This window comes from Alexandromys fortis, unplaced genomic scaffold (assembly GCF_014885135.2).
Source record: "Alexandromys fortis isolate MF-2015 unplaced genomic scaffold, M_Fortis_MF-2015_v1.1 scaffold_81, whole genome shotgun sequence".
Classification (NCBI taxonomy): domain Eukaryota; kingdom Metazoa; phylum Chordata; class Mammalia; order Rodentia; family Cricetidae; genus Alexandromys; species Alexandromys fortis.
Window position 1 is genome coordinate 4928954 of NW_026067960.1, and position 11287 is coordinate 4940240.

Below are 11287 nucleotides of genomic sequence, written 5' to 3' on the forward strand. Positions count from 1 at the left end.
GCCTTTCAGAGAGGAGCTTACCCCAGTCAGGGTGAGGTCAAGCCTGGCAGAACCCCACAAGGCAGCTGCAATGGCCCATCCTCGTTGTCAATGAGATGGCATTCAGGACCTCTGAGGAGGCCCACTCTTTCTATGGAGATGTTTGCAGAAGGTTTCACTGAGGCAGGAAGGACCACCCTGAAGACAGGCAGCCCTGTGCCATGGCAGGGGCCCCAGTCTGGACAAGAAAGAGAAAGAAACCAAGGTGAGCATCATCTTCACGGTGGTGGGCCGAGTGTGACCAACTACCTCACCCTCTGGCTGCTGTGCCTTCTGTGCCATCACAGATAGCACCCTTGAACTGTGAGCCAAGATAAGCTTTTTCCTTCTGTAAGCTGCTTCTGTCAGGCATTTTGTCTTAGCAAGGGGAAGAGTTAACTAATACGATAACCTTATTTGGAGATTCTTCAGATAAGCCAATATGTGGGGATCCTGTTGAGAAGAGAGTTTTTTTTTTTGCAGTTTTTGTGGTTTTATTTAAACACAAATAAAACATGCATGCAAGCCATCTACTCATTCTTTTTGCTGCACAGCTTGGCGTTGGGACTGGTGACTCTGATGGCTGGCTGTGCTGCTGTTTCCACAACGGCGTTTTGGATCTTGGAGGAAACATTGTGAGCGATCTCACACAGTAAGACTTATACACATCAGCAGCTCCTCCAGCTCCTTGATGCTGTGGACCAGAAACTTCTGGAAGCCACTAGGCAGCATGTGCTTGGTTGTTGAAATTAGGAGCGCAGGGCTGCGTCCCCCGCACCCGGCCGCCCGCATGGCTAGTTTATACCCAGAAATAATTACACGGAAACCGTATTCTTTCAAACACTGCCTGGCCTGGCTAGGTCCAGTTTCTTATTGGCTAGCTCTTACATATTGTTCTAACCCATTTCTAATATTCTGTGTAGCCCACAAGCTGGCTTACCAGAGAGGATCTTAACCTGCGTCTGTCTGGAGCGGGAGAATCATGGCGACTCTTCCTCTAACCTTCTTTCTCCCAGAATTCTCTTCTGTATACTCCGCCTACCTAATTTTCTATCCAATAAAATGGGCCAAGGCAGTTTCTTTATTAGTAAGAAATCATTCCCACATCATNAATTTTCTGTCCTATGAGGGCCGAGGCAGTTTCTTTATTATTAACCAATGAAATCAACAGATAAGATACAAGACCCACCTCCATCACTTGGTTTTCTTGTTGCTCCTATAACCAATGTTGGCCATCAGGCTCTGGTCCTTGAATCTTCTCTGCACCCTGTTGTCAATACCTCTGGGTTTCCTCCAGTTTCGCTTAATCTTGACATATCGATCTGACTGGTGCTGGATGAACTTCTTGGTCCTCTTTTTTGATGATCTTGGGCTTCACCAGAGGCAAGAGGGCAGCCATGATGCCGCAAAGGAGATGGTAGCCACCTCGCAGGTAGCGCCGAGGAAGAAGGAGAGAAAAAAGGATTTAAAAGAGTCACGTGGCAACAGAGCAGAAACTAGGGTAATGTTGCACACTCACCAGCCAAGGATATGCCAGGAGCCACTGAGACCAGAAAAGGCAGAAGGGAGCCTTCCCTGGAGCCTGTGAGTGCAGCCACATGCCTAGACTTCTGGCCCATGCAAGCATTCCTGACTATGTTGTTTTGTGTCAAAAGAGCGCGATTCCCCAGTTGCTTCCAAGAGTGTCAGCTCTGTGATGGCTCTCCCCATGCTCGACTCCATTGCTCATGGAGAAGCTGAGCCCCCACCCTGCCCCCCGGGTAGGTATGGGGGTTGCAGAAGCCAGATTCAACAGTGGCATGAGCTTGTGCAGGAGACACAGCTCACCATGTAGCTTTCCATAGAAGTGAGGGCAGGGAGAGCTGTGACCAGTGCTGTGTGGGCCGCTGGTTTCCATGGGCAGTGGAAGGAAGAGACTTTCTCACCAGCAGACCTTGGAAAACCACCAGAGCCTCATCCATCCTTTGGGTTGCAGATGGGGACTTACAGAGCAGATAAATACGTTGTCAAGGAGATGAGCAGGCCAGACCAGCTTATGCCCTAGAAGGAGACATGGAGAGATGAGGTACCAGAGGGGAGTCCTGGGGAGGCCTGCTAAGGACATAGCTGGAGCCATCTTTGAGCAGTCACCGATCAGGTTGGCCCTGGACAATAAAGAATGATGTACCAAGCAGAATGGGCCATATGTGCAAAGGCCCTGTGCAGATAATTGGCTAGTGTCAGTGACATTCTTTTTTATCTTTTTATTTTTGGTTTTTTGAGACAGGGTCTCTCTTTGTGGTCCTGGAGCTCACTATGCAGATCAGTCTGGACTCAAACTCACAGAGATCGCCCTGCCTCTGCCTCTTGATGTTCTGGAGGCCACAATGACTGGATAGATAACAGGAAGGCCTGGGAGGCGGGTCCCCAGGGAGGAACAGGGTTTCTGATTTGTTTCTTAGCAGCGGAAAATGCCCTAGAAAGGAGGCCCTTCACTGCCTGCTGGAAGTCTCTCAGGACTACCTTTGTAGAGGTGAACAGTATCTCTGAGGAGTTTGAGCTCCCTGTAACAGCTCCTCCAGGCTAGGGGACCTTCCTGGAGAGGTGTGCGACACTTGGTAAGCAATGCCTGACAGGCATGGGCAGGGGAGTGGGGTCAGGAATGCCACGTGTTAGTCATCCTTCATAGAGAACGTCTTGTTCTCCCCAAGCCCCAAGTGTTTCCTGTCTCCTAACCCTGGGGCATATATATGGTAGACATTTACAAATATTTGTTATTTGACTGTCTATTCTGCTGGTATTTTAGAGGCTAGTGACCACAAGGTAGGTGAGGAGAGAGGGGAACGGGAATAGGGGTGTGTAAGCATGCAGGCGCTATAAGACAGATGAGATGGGCCTCAGAGGGAGGCCAAGCAGCTCACAAATCCAAGCACAGCCAGGATTGCCACGGCTCTGCCCCAGAAAGAACCTTTCTTTGGGGGGAAGGGCTTGAGACAGGGTTTTCCGTAACCAAGGCTGACCTTAAGTTCAACCTTAATTACTTCCTGTGGCTGTGATAAGACACCGTGATCAAGGCAACCTCTAGAAGACAGAATTCATCTGGGGTTTATGGTTCTGGAGGCTTGGAGTCCCTGGTGATGGAGCAGAGGTAGCACCATACAGGTAACTGGAGCAGCAGCTCAGAGTTCATATTCTGAACTGCAAACAGGAAATTGCAAAGCACAAAAGATAGCAGGAGGCTTTCCAAACCCTGAAGCCCACCCCGTGACAGGCCACACCTCCTCCAACAAGGCCACACCTCCTCTACAAGGCCACACCTCTGATCTCTTCCCAAACAGTTCCACCAACTGGGAACCAGGCACTCAAACACATGAGTCTGTGAGAACGTTCCTTTCCCTGCCTCCGTCTCCTAGGTGTTGGTGTGCATCTCTACACCCAGCTTCTCATTGTTGTTGAGACAGAGTCTAACTCTATAGCCCAGGCTAGCCTGAAACTAACTATCCAGCCTAAGATAACCTGGGGCGATGTTCCTGTCTTAGTCTTGTAAGTGCTGAGATTACGGAACCTACCAGTCCCTCCCTCTACTCCAGGTAGGGGGTTGAGTTCAGCACCTGTGCTCTATCCCTGAGCTCTGTCCTCAGCTCTTCTTTTCTCTTTTAGACTCATGAACCTTTTTCCTGGAGACCTTGCTGGCCTCCTTCAAAGGCCTCAGAGCTCCCACCACCCAGTGTGTCCTACTTTAGTTTATGACAAACCTCCCTGAGCAAAAGGAACCTAGGGGAGAAAGGGTTTATTTCTGCTCACAGTTCCAGGCTGTAGTCCATCCTTGCAGGGAAGTCAAGAAGAGAGGACACGAAACCAACCGTCACATCCCATCCACACGCAACTTCGTGTGTGCCTGGGCTCAGTGTATCTTTTCCTCAAGCCCAGGGAATGGCACTACCCACAGTGGGCAGATCTTCCCACGCCAATTAATGTAATCAGTACAGTCTCCCAACAGTCATGCCCATTAGCCAACCTGATCCAGATGGCCCCTCACTGAAACTTCCTTCCCTGATGATGCTGGACTTTGTCAAGTTGACAATTAAAACTGACCGCCATAACACAACCTCCTGTCAACTCGATACACAAACATACCGTATTACGTTAAGCCATAACTTCCCACCTCTTGTCCTTAACCGTCTCATGTTTTTTCCCTTATAATGTAAAATATCATCATTCAACCTTTAAGTCCAAATAGTAACAATTCCAGCTTTTTGAAAGTCCAAAGATTCTTCACTGTGAGCTCTTATAATCTTAATCAGATTGTATACTTCAACCATATAATAATGGCATAGAGAAAAATATCCTTATTCCAAAAGGGAAGTGTGGTGGTTTGAATAAGAATGACTCCCATGGGCTCATAGATTTGAATGTTTGGTCAACAGGGGGTGGCACTATTCTCTCTCTCTCCCTCCCTCTTTCCCTCCCTCCCTCCTGCAGATCTAGATGTAGAACTCTCAGCTACTTCTCCAAGCCATTTCTACTTGTGTGCCACCATGCTTCCCACCATGATGATAAATGGACTAAACCTCTGAAACTGTAAGTCAGCCTCAATTAAATGCTTTCTTTATAAGAGTTGTGGTCATGGCGTCTCTTCACAGCAATAGAACAGTGACCAAGACAGGAAGTATTAACATTAAAAGTAGCAGTGAACAATCACATTAAAGTAAAACCAATGCTCAACAAGGAAACACTGACTCTTGCAGCTCCATATCCAGCGTCTTGGGATGGTAAGAAAACAAAAGTCCTCTGGGCCGCAGAAGACTTGGATGGCCACACCCCAGCTCTAACACTGCACACACAACTTCTCTTGCAGGTGCTGGTCACCTGTACTCTACACCTGCAGTTTCTAGCAGGCATCTCAGAATCCTGGCAAAGCCAGTGTCTTGGGATGTCTCCATCACAACTGAAGCTTTACCTTCACAGCTTCACCAAATGGCTTCTTAGGGCCTCTTTGCAAGGACTCCCATCCTACCAGAAGGTACGTGGCCTTGGATGAGCTCCACAAAATCTCCTCAATCTTCTATCTTTGCCTTTAAAACCAGCAGCACGTGGACAATGCCTATGGCATTGACAAAGTCTACTGACAGCTTGAGATTTATCCCTGTCCCCTTGAACCACAGCCGAGTCACCTTCTGTGGGATGACCCTGAGAAAATATCTTCCCATTGTCTCAGCAAAGTGTGGGAGCTCCTTTACAATAGTGCTGAGCTTTCCACCAATCACTGCTGCCTCTTCAACACCACCCCAAACGCCATCCTACCTTGAAATTTCCCCTGGTAAACAAATTAGTTGATTATCTTCAAACTTAACCCTGCTGAGGCTCTCATGACACATAAAAAAACGCAGCTAGATTCTTGGCCGAAATGTCACGCGCATGCCTCCTCGCCTTCTTCCCCCGTAAAGTCCTTGTTCCCTCTGACACTTGATGAGCTGGCCTTCCATTGTTCTGTTTTTTTCAGTGTTCTTCTAAGCTCCCACATGGACACCCTATGAAGGTCTGTCTGCTCACGACATGCAGCAGACTCTAGCCCAGAGTTCCAGACTCTCCCACTCCTCCCTCCCCCCCAAGTTCCAAGAGCTTAAAAAAATCCACGTGGCTGGGTTTGTCGTTTCTGCCACTGTTAAAAAGCCCCAGTCAAGAGCAGCTTAAGAAAGGGTTGGGTTTTAGCTCATAGTTCCTGGCCCAGCCACCATTATGGAGAAATCAAGGTGCCATCCACGCACCAGAGCCGAGAGAAATGGAGGGAGTGTATGCCCCTCTCAGCTCACTGTTTCCCTTTGTAGACAGTCCAGGACTGAAACTCAGGAAATTGCACCACCCATAGTGGGCGGGTCTTCTCATCTAAATGTGCACAATCCAGACGACCCCCCCCCACATACACAAGCCCATTGGCCATGCTGATCTAGTCGGTCCATCACTGAGACTCTTCTTCCAGCTAGATTGTGTCAAGCTGACAAACTGAAACTAGCCATCACATAGCGGAACCGGCCGAGGTAAGTCCCAAACCCCTGGAAGTGTGCCCAAAGCTAGTGGTACAAAGGCCCTCCTTCATGGCTCGGAATATGCAGAGTTTCAGCTTTCTTCTCAGAAGGGAAAGTTCCCTGCAGGTCCTGCCCGCCAGTGCACACATGTGGGATTGATTTGCTAGCCTGCTTGTTGGCCAGCGTTCCTCCGCTTACTGCACATTCTTTCCTCTTCTCCAAGTGAAACAGTCACAGGGTGGTCTCCCAGGACACTTTCTCCAAACTTGGACTGGGTGGAACCTGATGCTGTGAAAATGCCAGAAGTCCTATCACTTTGGAGGTCCCCACCTCTCTCCCCTGCACAGCGTCCCGGGGCGGGGGGAGGGGTAGGCGCCGTGTGTTTACGGAGTCTTCTCTGCTGTCACCACCTTTCTGGGTGAGGAACAGTGCCGCTACCTTTTAGTGAGTTTCATTGGGTCAGGAGTTCCAGGGATGTGCTCCCCACAGTGTGGTGCGGAGGTATGGTACTTCCAACCTTGAGAGAACAAGGATTTATCAGGTTCAGGAAGCTGCCAGCAATAAGACACTCAGTTGTCAGCTGACTGCTTTTGCCTCCAGGTTATATCTGCAACACCTGGAGCCTTTGGGGCTACACAGTGTGGGGGCCATGCTGTGGGGCTCCAATAGTCAAGGGATGGGATACTTTTGTGATCTGAAGATCCACCAGCACCTGACATGGGCCAACTGGAATAGAGAGATGCTCTTCTGGCCTGCCTATTCCCCAAGCATCCCTCACTGAATTCCCTTGGGCTCTACAAATGGCCACACCTGGGGCACAGACTGACCAGAGAAGTTCTGGGAAAAGGGCTTTCTCAGAGTCATTATCTGCCTTGCATCGCTCCTTCCTCATCTTTACCACCTCTTTTATTCCTCCACGTGTAGCCTGGGGTACCTTAAAAACAAAAACGAGTGGAGAGAGATTACATGGTATTCCTGCCATCATTCCAGTAGAGGAGAGAGAGGAGTCATTTGGCAATTCATCAATCACAGACAAAATACATATCAAAATGGGTAGAGAGGAGCAAGGAAGAGAGGAGGGGGAAAGGAGGGAAGGGGGACAGAGAGTCTTCATTGCTGGCCCTTCATGTGTGGCTCACATAGGTCTAGATGCTCTGTAGAAACTTCTGGAGAGAGGCTGTGCAGTCTTTCCCTTTGGAGCAGCAATGTGGGCAACTGATCACGGGGATGCAAGAAGGAGGCCACCCAGCAGGTGGGAACTGCCAGTCAAACCCTGAAAAGAAAGTCTGCCCCAGATCTTTCTCTAACACGGGTAGCTTGGAAGGCTCACGTTCCTGCTTCTGCCCACCTCAGCGCTGTGAGCATTTCAAAACCACAGGCTGAGGCCCATGAGGTGGCACAGTGGATGAAGGCTTTTGCTGCCAAGCCCAGCAACCTGAGTTTGATGCCTGGTACCAACATGGTGGAAGGCCAGAACTAACCACACAGTTGCCCTCTGATCTCTATACCGGTGGGAACTGGTACTACCCATGCAAGTCCTTTTCCAACAGTATTACTGGCCCCTCACCTTTGTCATTCGCCAGTTTTTTTTTTTTAATACCCTTCCTCTTTCCTGGCCCCTCTCCCTGCAACACTCAGTCCCTGAACAGTTTCTTGGTCTCTGCTGCACCACCACCTCCTCCAGAGGCCGTTTCTGAGCATCCTTCTGCCATGTCTACTGTGTGCTGGGAGACAAGGACCTTGTGCCTTGCTGGCTATGTTTCCCCAGCAGCCACTCAGCCAGTGTCTCCGTGCTTTGACTCCCTACCTTTATGGGCTGTTATGTACGACCACTGTGGGTTAGATGAGTAGGTTCTCCCAAATGACATCTTTGAAAAGAGAACGAGTGACCTCAGGACATCCACAAGAAATCTCTGATGCTACTTCTTCACCTGCAAAGTGGGAAAGAGGGTCCCCAGAGATGATTCCTGAGGGGTGTAGAGCACAGTTATAAAGACAACACCCAAGATGGGGAGGCACAGTTGGACAGCTGCCTGCAAACTCGTGTTGTGAGCCTAGCCTTTAACGGCTGAGCCATCCCTCCAGGCCATCGTGTGCTCTTCTATGAACCAAGAGCCCGGGATGTTTCTTTCCTACCAACTTCTACCATTACCCATTTGTCTGAAAATACCAAAGAACTGTGGCCAAGGAGACCCTGTGAACAGTTCCAAGCTGCATCCTTGGCCCCCACTGCCCCGATCCTGTAAAGGAGGCCTGCTGGGGCTTCCTTCTTCGAAACTAAAGTATCCCTGGTTCTGCAACCGTCGACATATGTCTAACACTCTGCTGCCAGGGCCCAAGGGAGCCAGATGGGGAACATCAGCCTGGTAGCCTCCAGGGAAGTGATGATGACCTTCCATCTCTCCCTTGGGTAATGCCAGCCATCAGTAGTTCAACTTCGCTCAGAAGAAGTGTCTCTTTACACTCCTTTCTGGGTGGTTGTGGGCTTGGCTTCCAAGTGACAAAGGATCTGATCGTGTTCATGATTCTTCCTACACCAGATTTTCCTAATCCCTCAGAAGTCCCCAGAACTAAGGCGCATCAACTTGCATTGCCTCATCTGACAGGAGAAGCCCCTAACATCATGGCACCCTGTGTCCTGAGCCCACCTGTCTCCTCCACATGCTAGCTCATGCGGCCACTCTGTGATGTGACAACTGCCTGCTCCACGCTCCCACCCCCACTGCTCTCCTAACAATCTGGGTCCCTGGAGCTATCAGGTAAGCCAATCATGTCAGATGTGGCGCCCACACTGGCCTCCTGTGACACTCGGTTGGAGGTGGCTTTATCCCCACAGCGAGGACAGCTTTTATCTCTTAGGAGGCTCAGCCATCCGTTGACTATTCATTTATTCCTTCATTCTCTCAACAAATATTTACCCAACCCTTGCTCCGAGTGAGGACAGAACAAAAATGAATTACGCACACACAATCTCACAGCTCTCCATGGTGCCAGAGAGGAGATAAGAAAATCTGTGCTAGCAACTCATTGTGGGGCGCTCTGTTCCTCCTAGCAGCTGGGGTCTGCTGCTAACAATGCCCTGCTCTTCCCTGGGAAAGTGCTCCTGTCTCCTGTTCTCAGCTGGTGTGGTGTGTCAGGAAGGGGGTGGGGGGGCAGTGCTAGATGGTTTGTTATCCCATAAACTAAGCAAGGCCAAGGAAGGCTCAGTGACCTGGCTGTGGCCTGTGTGTGATGCGGGGAGGTGATCTGATTTCATTTTGGTACCTTTGTAGGGATGGCCCATGAATCTAGTAAGGACAGAAGTTACCAATGCAACTTGCCAAGGAATTCTTCCATCTGCCGTTGACCTGAGAAGGTGTCCTAGGGGAACAGCTTCCTGTCTGGACAGAACCAGAGAGAAGAGAGTACAGCCAGTATCCACATGTGACCAAAGGTTACCTACTGATCAGCTGTCCAGTGTTAGGTAGAGAGATGTTGTGTTTCCATTAGGCTCAAGTTCTCCCATGGAGTGTGCCATTCCTTCACCCCTTGCACCCCACACTTTTGAACTACATCTAAGTCTAAGTGATTTTACCCTTAAGTGTAAAAGTAACACCAATTAGTTAGCTGGATGTAGCCCTTAGGAGGGACAAAGCAGGAGGATTATGACTTTGGAGCTAGCCTGGGCTACATTGAAAGAGCTTGACAAAAAAAAAAAGTAATAATATTAAGAGAGAGAAAAAAAGAAGAGATCAGCTGGTCAGATAGCTAAGCGGTGAGACACTGAAGGCCTTCACAAGGACAAGGGAAGATAATAAGAAAATAATTCTCTGAGATGCGCTCAGGGCTACTCTTAGCTTCCAAAAACTCGACTTCCAGTTCACACTGTTCCGAAGCCACTGTGTGACATAAGCAAATGGCTTCTTCTCCTTAGACCACACAACCGCTAGGTGTTTATCCTCTAAATGTGTTTGTTCTGTGTATTAGCTACATTTCTCAGTGCTGGGACAACATGCTGGACCGAGGCAACTTAAAAGAGGGAAGGTCTCATTTGGAGTCAGCCCTCACGCTGACAGCCCATCATGGTAAGATCACAAGGCAGCCAGTCAAATGGCATTCAAATCCAAGATGCAGGGAACGGTAAATGTTGGCACGCAGCTCAGTTTCTCCTCCTTTCCCAGTCTAGGACTGCAGCCTAGGGGATGGTGCCGCCTACTCTCAGGATGCGTTTTTCCTCCTCACTTACCCAGTTTAGAAACGACCTCTAACATCTATCTGGTGGTGAGTCTCTTAGAAGATTCTAGATTCTACTAAGCGGACAGTCAAATTAGTGAAAGAGAAGCACCCCAGCCAGGAGACTTGACCAGGAACTAGCGTCGGCAGGCTGGTGACCTGGGAAGATGCTGCCTGCTAAGGGGCTCCACACCCTAAAACGATTGCACTGCTGTTCCCAACACAACTACTTAACACTGTTTCTCCCCTATTTTCCCCTTTGATTCCAAGCAGAGGAGGGCAGGACCCTGCATTAAATAAACAGCCTGGGTGCTGCTGTGACACCCAGTCTGGGGGCCAGCCTATGGGATGGTGCCACCCACCTTCTGGAGGTCTTCACTTCTCGCTTATACAGTTTAGAAACTACTAGGAAAACGGCATGGAAAGCTACACAAATGACCCAGATCCACACGGTGCTTTTGTCAGAGCTTTTTGTCTAGAAAGAGCTGCTTTGAGGGAGGAAGTCTGTGCCCCATGGAAAGATGGGGTTCTGAAGAGGCGGACAAGGAGCCAGGCCTCCTAACAGAAGTGGGCAGGAAGGTCTGTGGTTCAAGCCCAGACAGACATCAGCACATTCAGTTCCCGCCATCTCTGTGTATTACATGCAGATAAGAGAAAGACAGAGGCATAGAGGCCATTTTACTCTCACTCTTCAAAAAATCTGTGTGGCTTTTCTGGCCCATTTTGAAAGATGCCTTCCCTCAGGCATGCTCTCAGAGTAAGATCCAAACTCCCGCCTGTGGCTTCCAAGCTCAACAAAACTGGAGCCAGCTTCATGTTCCCCAGTTCCCTTGCCGCTTTCCCTCCTTCCGTCTGCTCCAGCCTGCTTGGCTCCTTCCTGTTCCTCGAAGACATCCTGCTTATGCCACGACACAGTCTCGCCCTCAAAGTGGCCTCTGCACAGTCCCACCTCGCTTCCCTCGGGACCGTGTGCGCAGAAAGGTCTCCTGAACTACAGAGGTTCCACGAGGACACTGGCTTTCTATTGGCAGTTGTCTCTCTCAAAGTCCTCA

General features: G+C 49.7%; 1 long non-coding RNA gene and 1 pseudogene across 1 annotated transcript; one reads left to right on the top strand and one right to left on the bottom strand.

The window, feature by feature from the left end:
* Window positions 1-548: 548 nt before the first annotated feature.
* Window positions 549-1417, bottom strand: LOC126508093 (60S ribosomal protein L32-like; annotated as a pseudogene).
* Window positions 1418-5912: 4495 nt separating this feature from the next.
* LOC126508011 (uncharacterized) lies at window positions 5913-9701 on the top strand. Its single transcript, XR_007593696.1, has 3 exons — window positions 5913-6035; window positions 8564-8782; window positions 9296-9701. It is a non-coding gene; the product is annotated as an uncharacterized lncRNA (long non-coding RNA).
* The last annotated feature ends 1586 nt before the right edge of the window (window positions 9702-11287 follow it).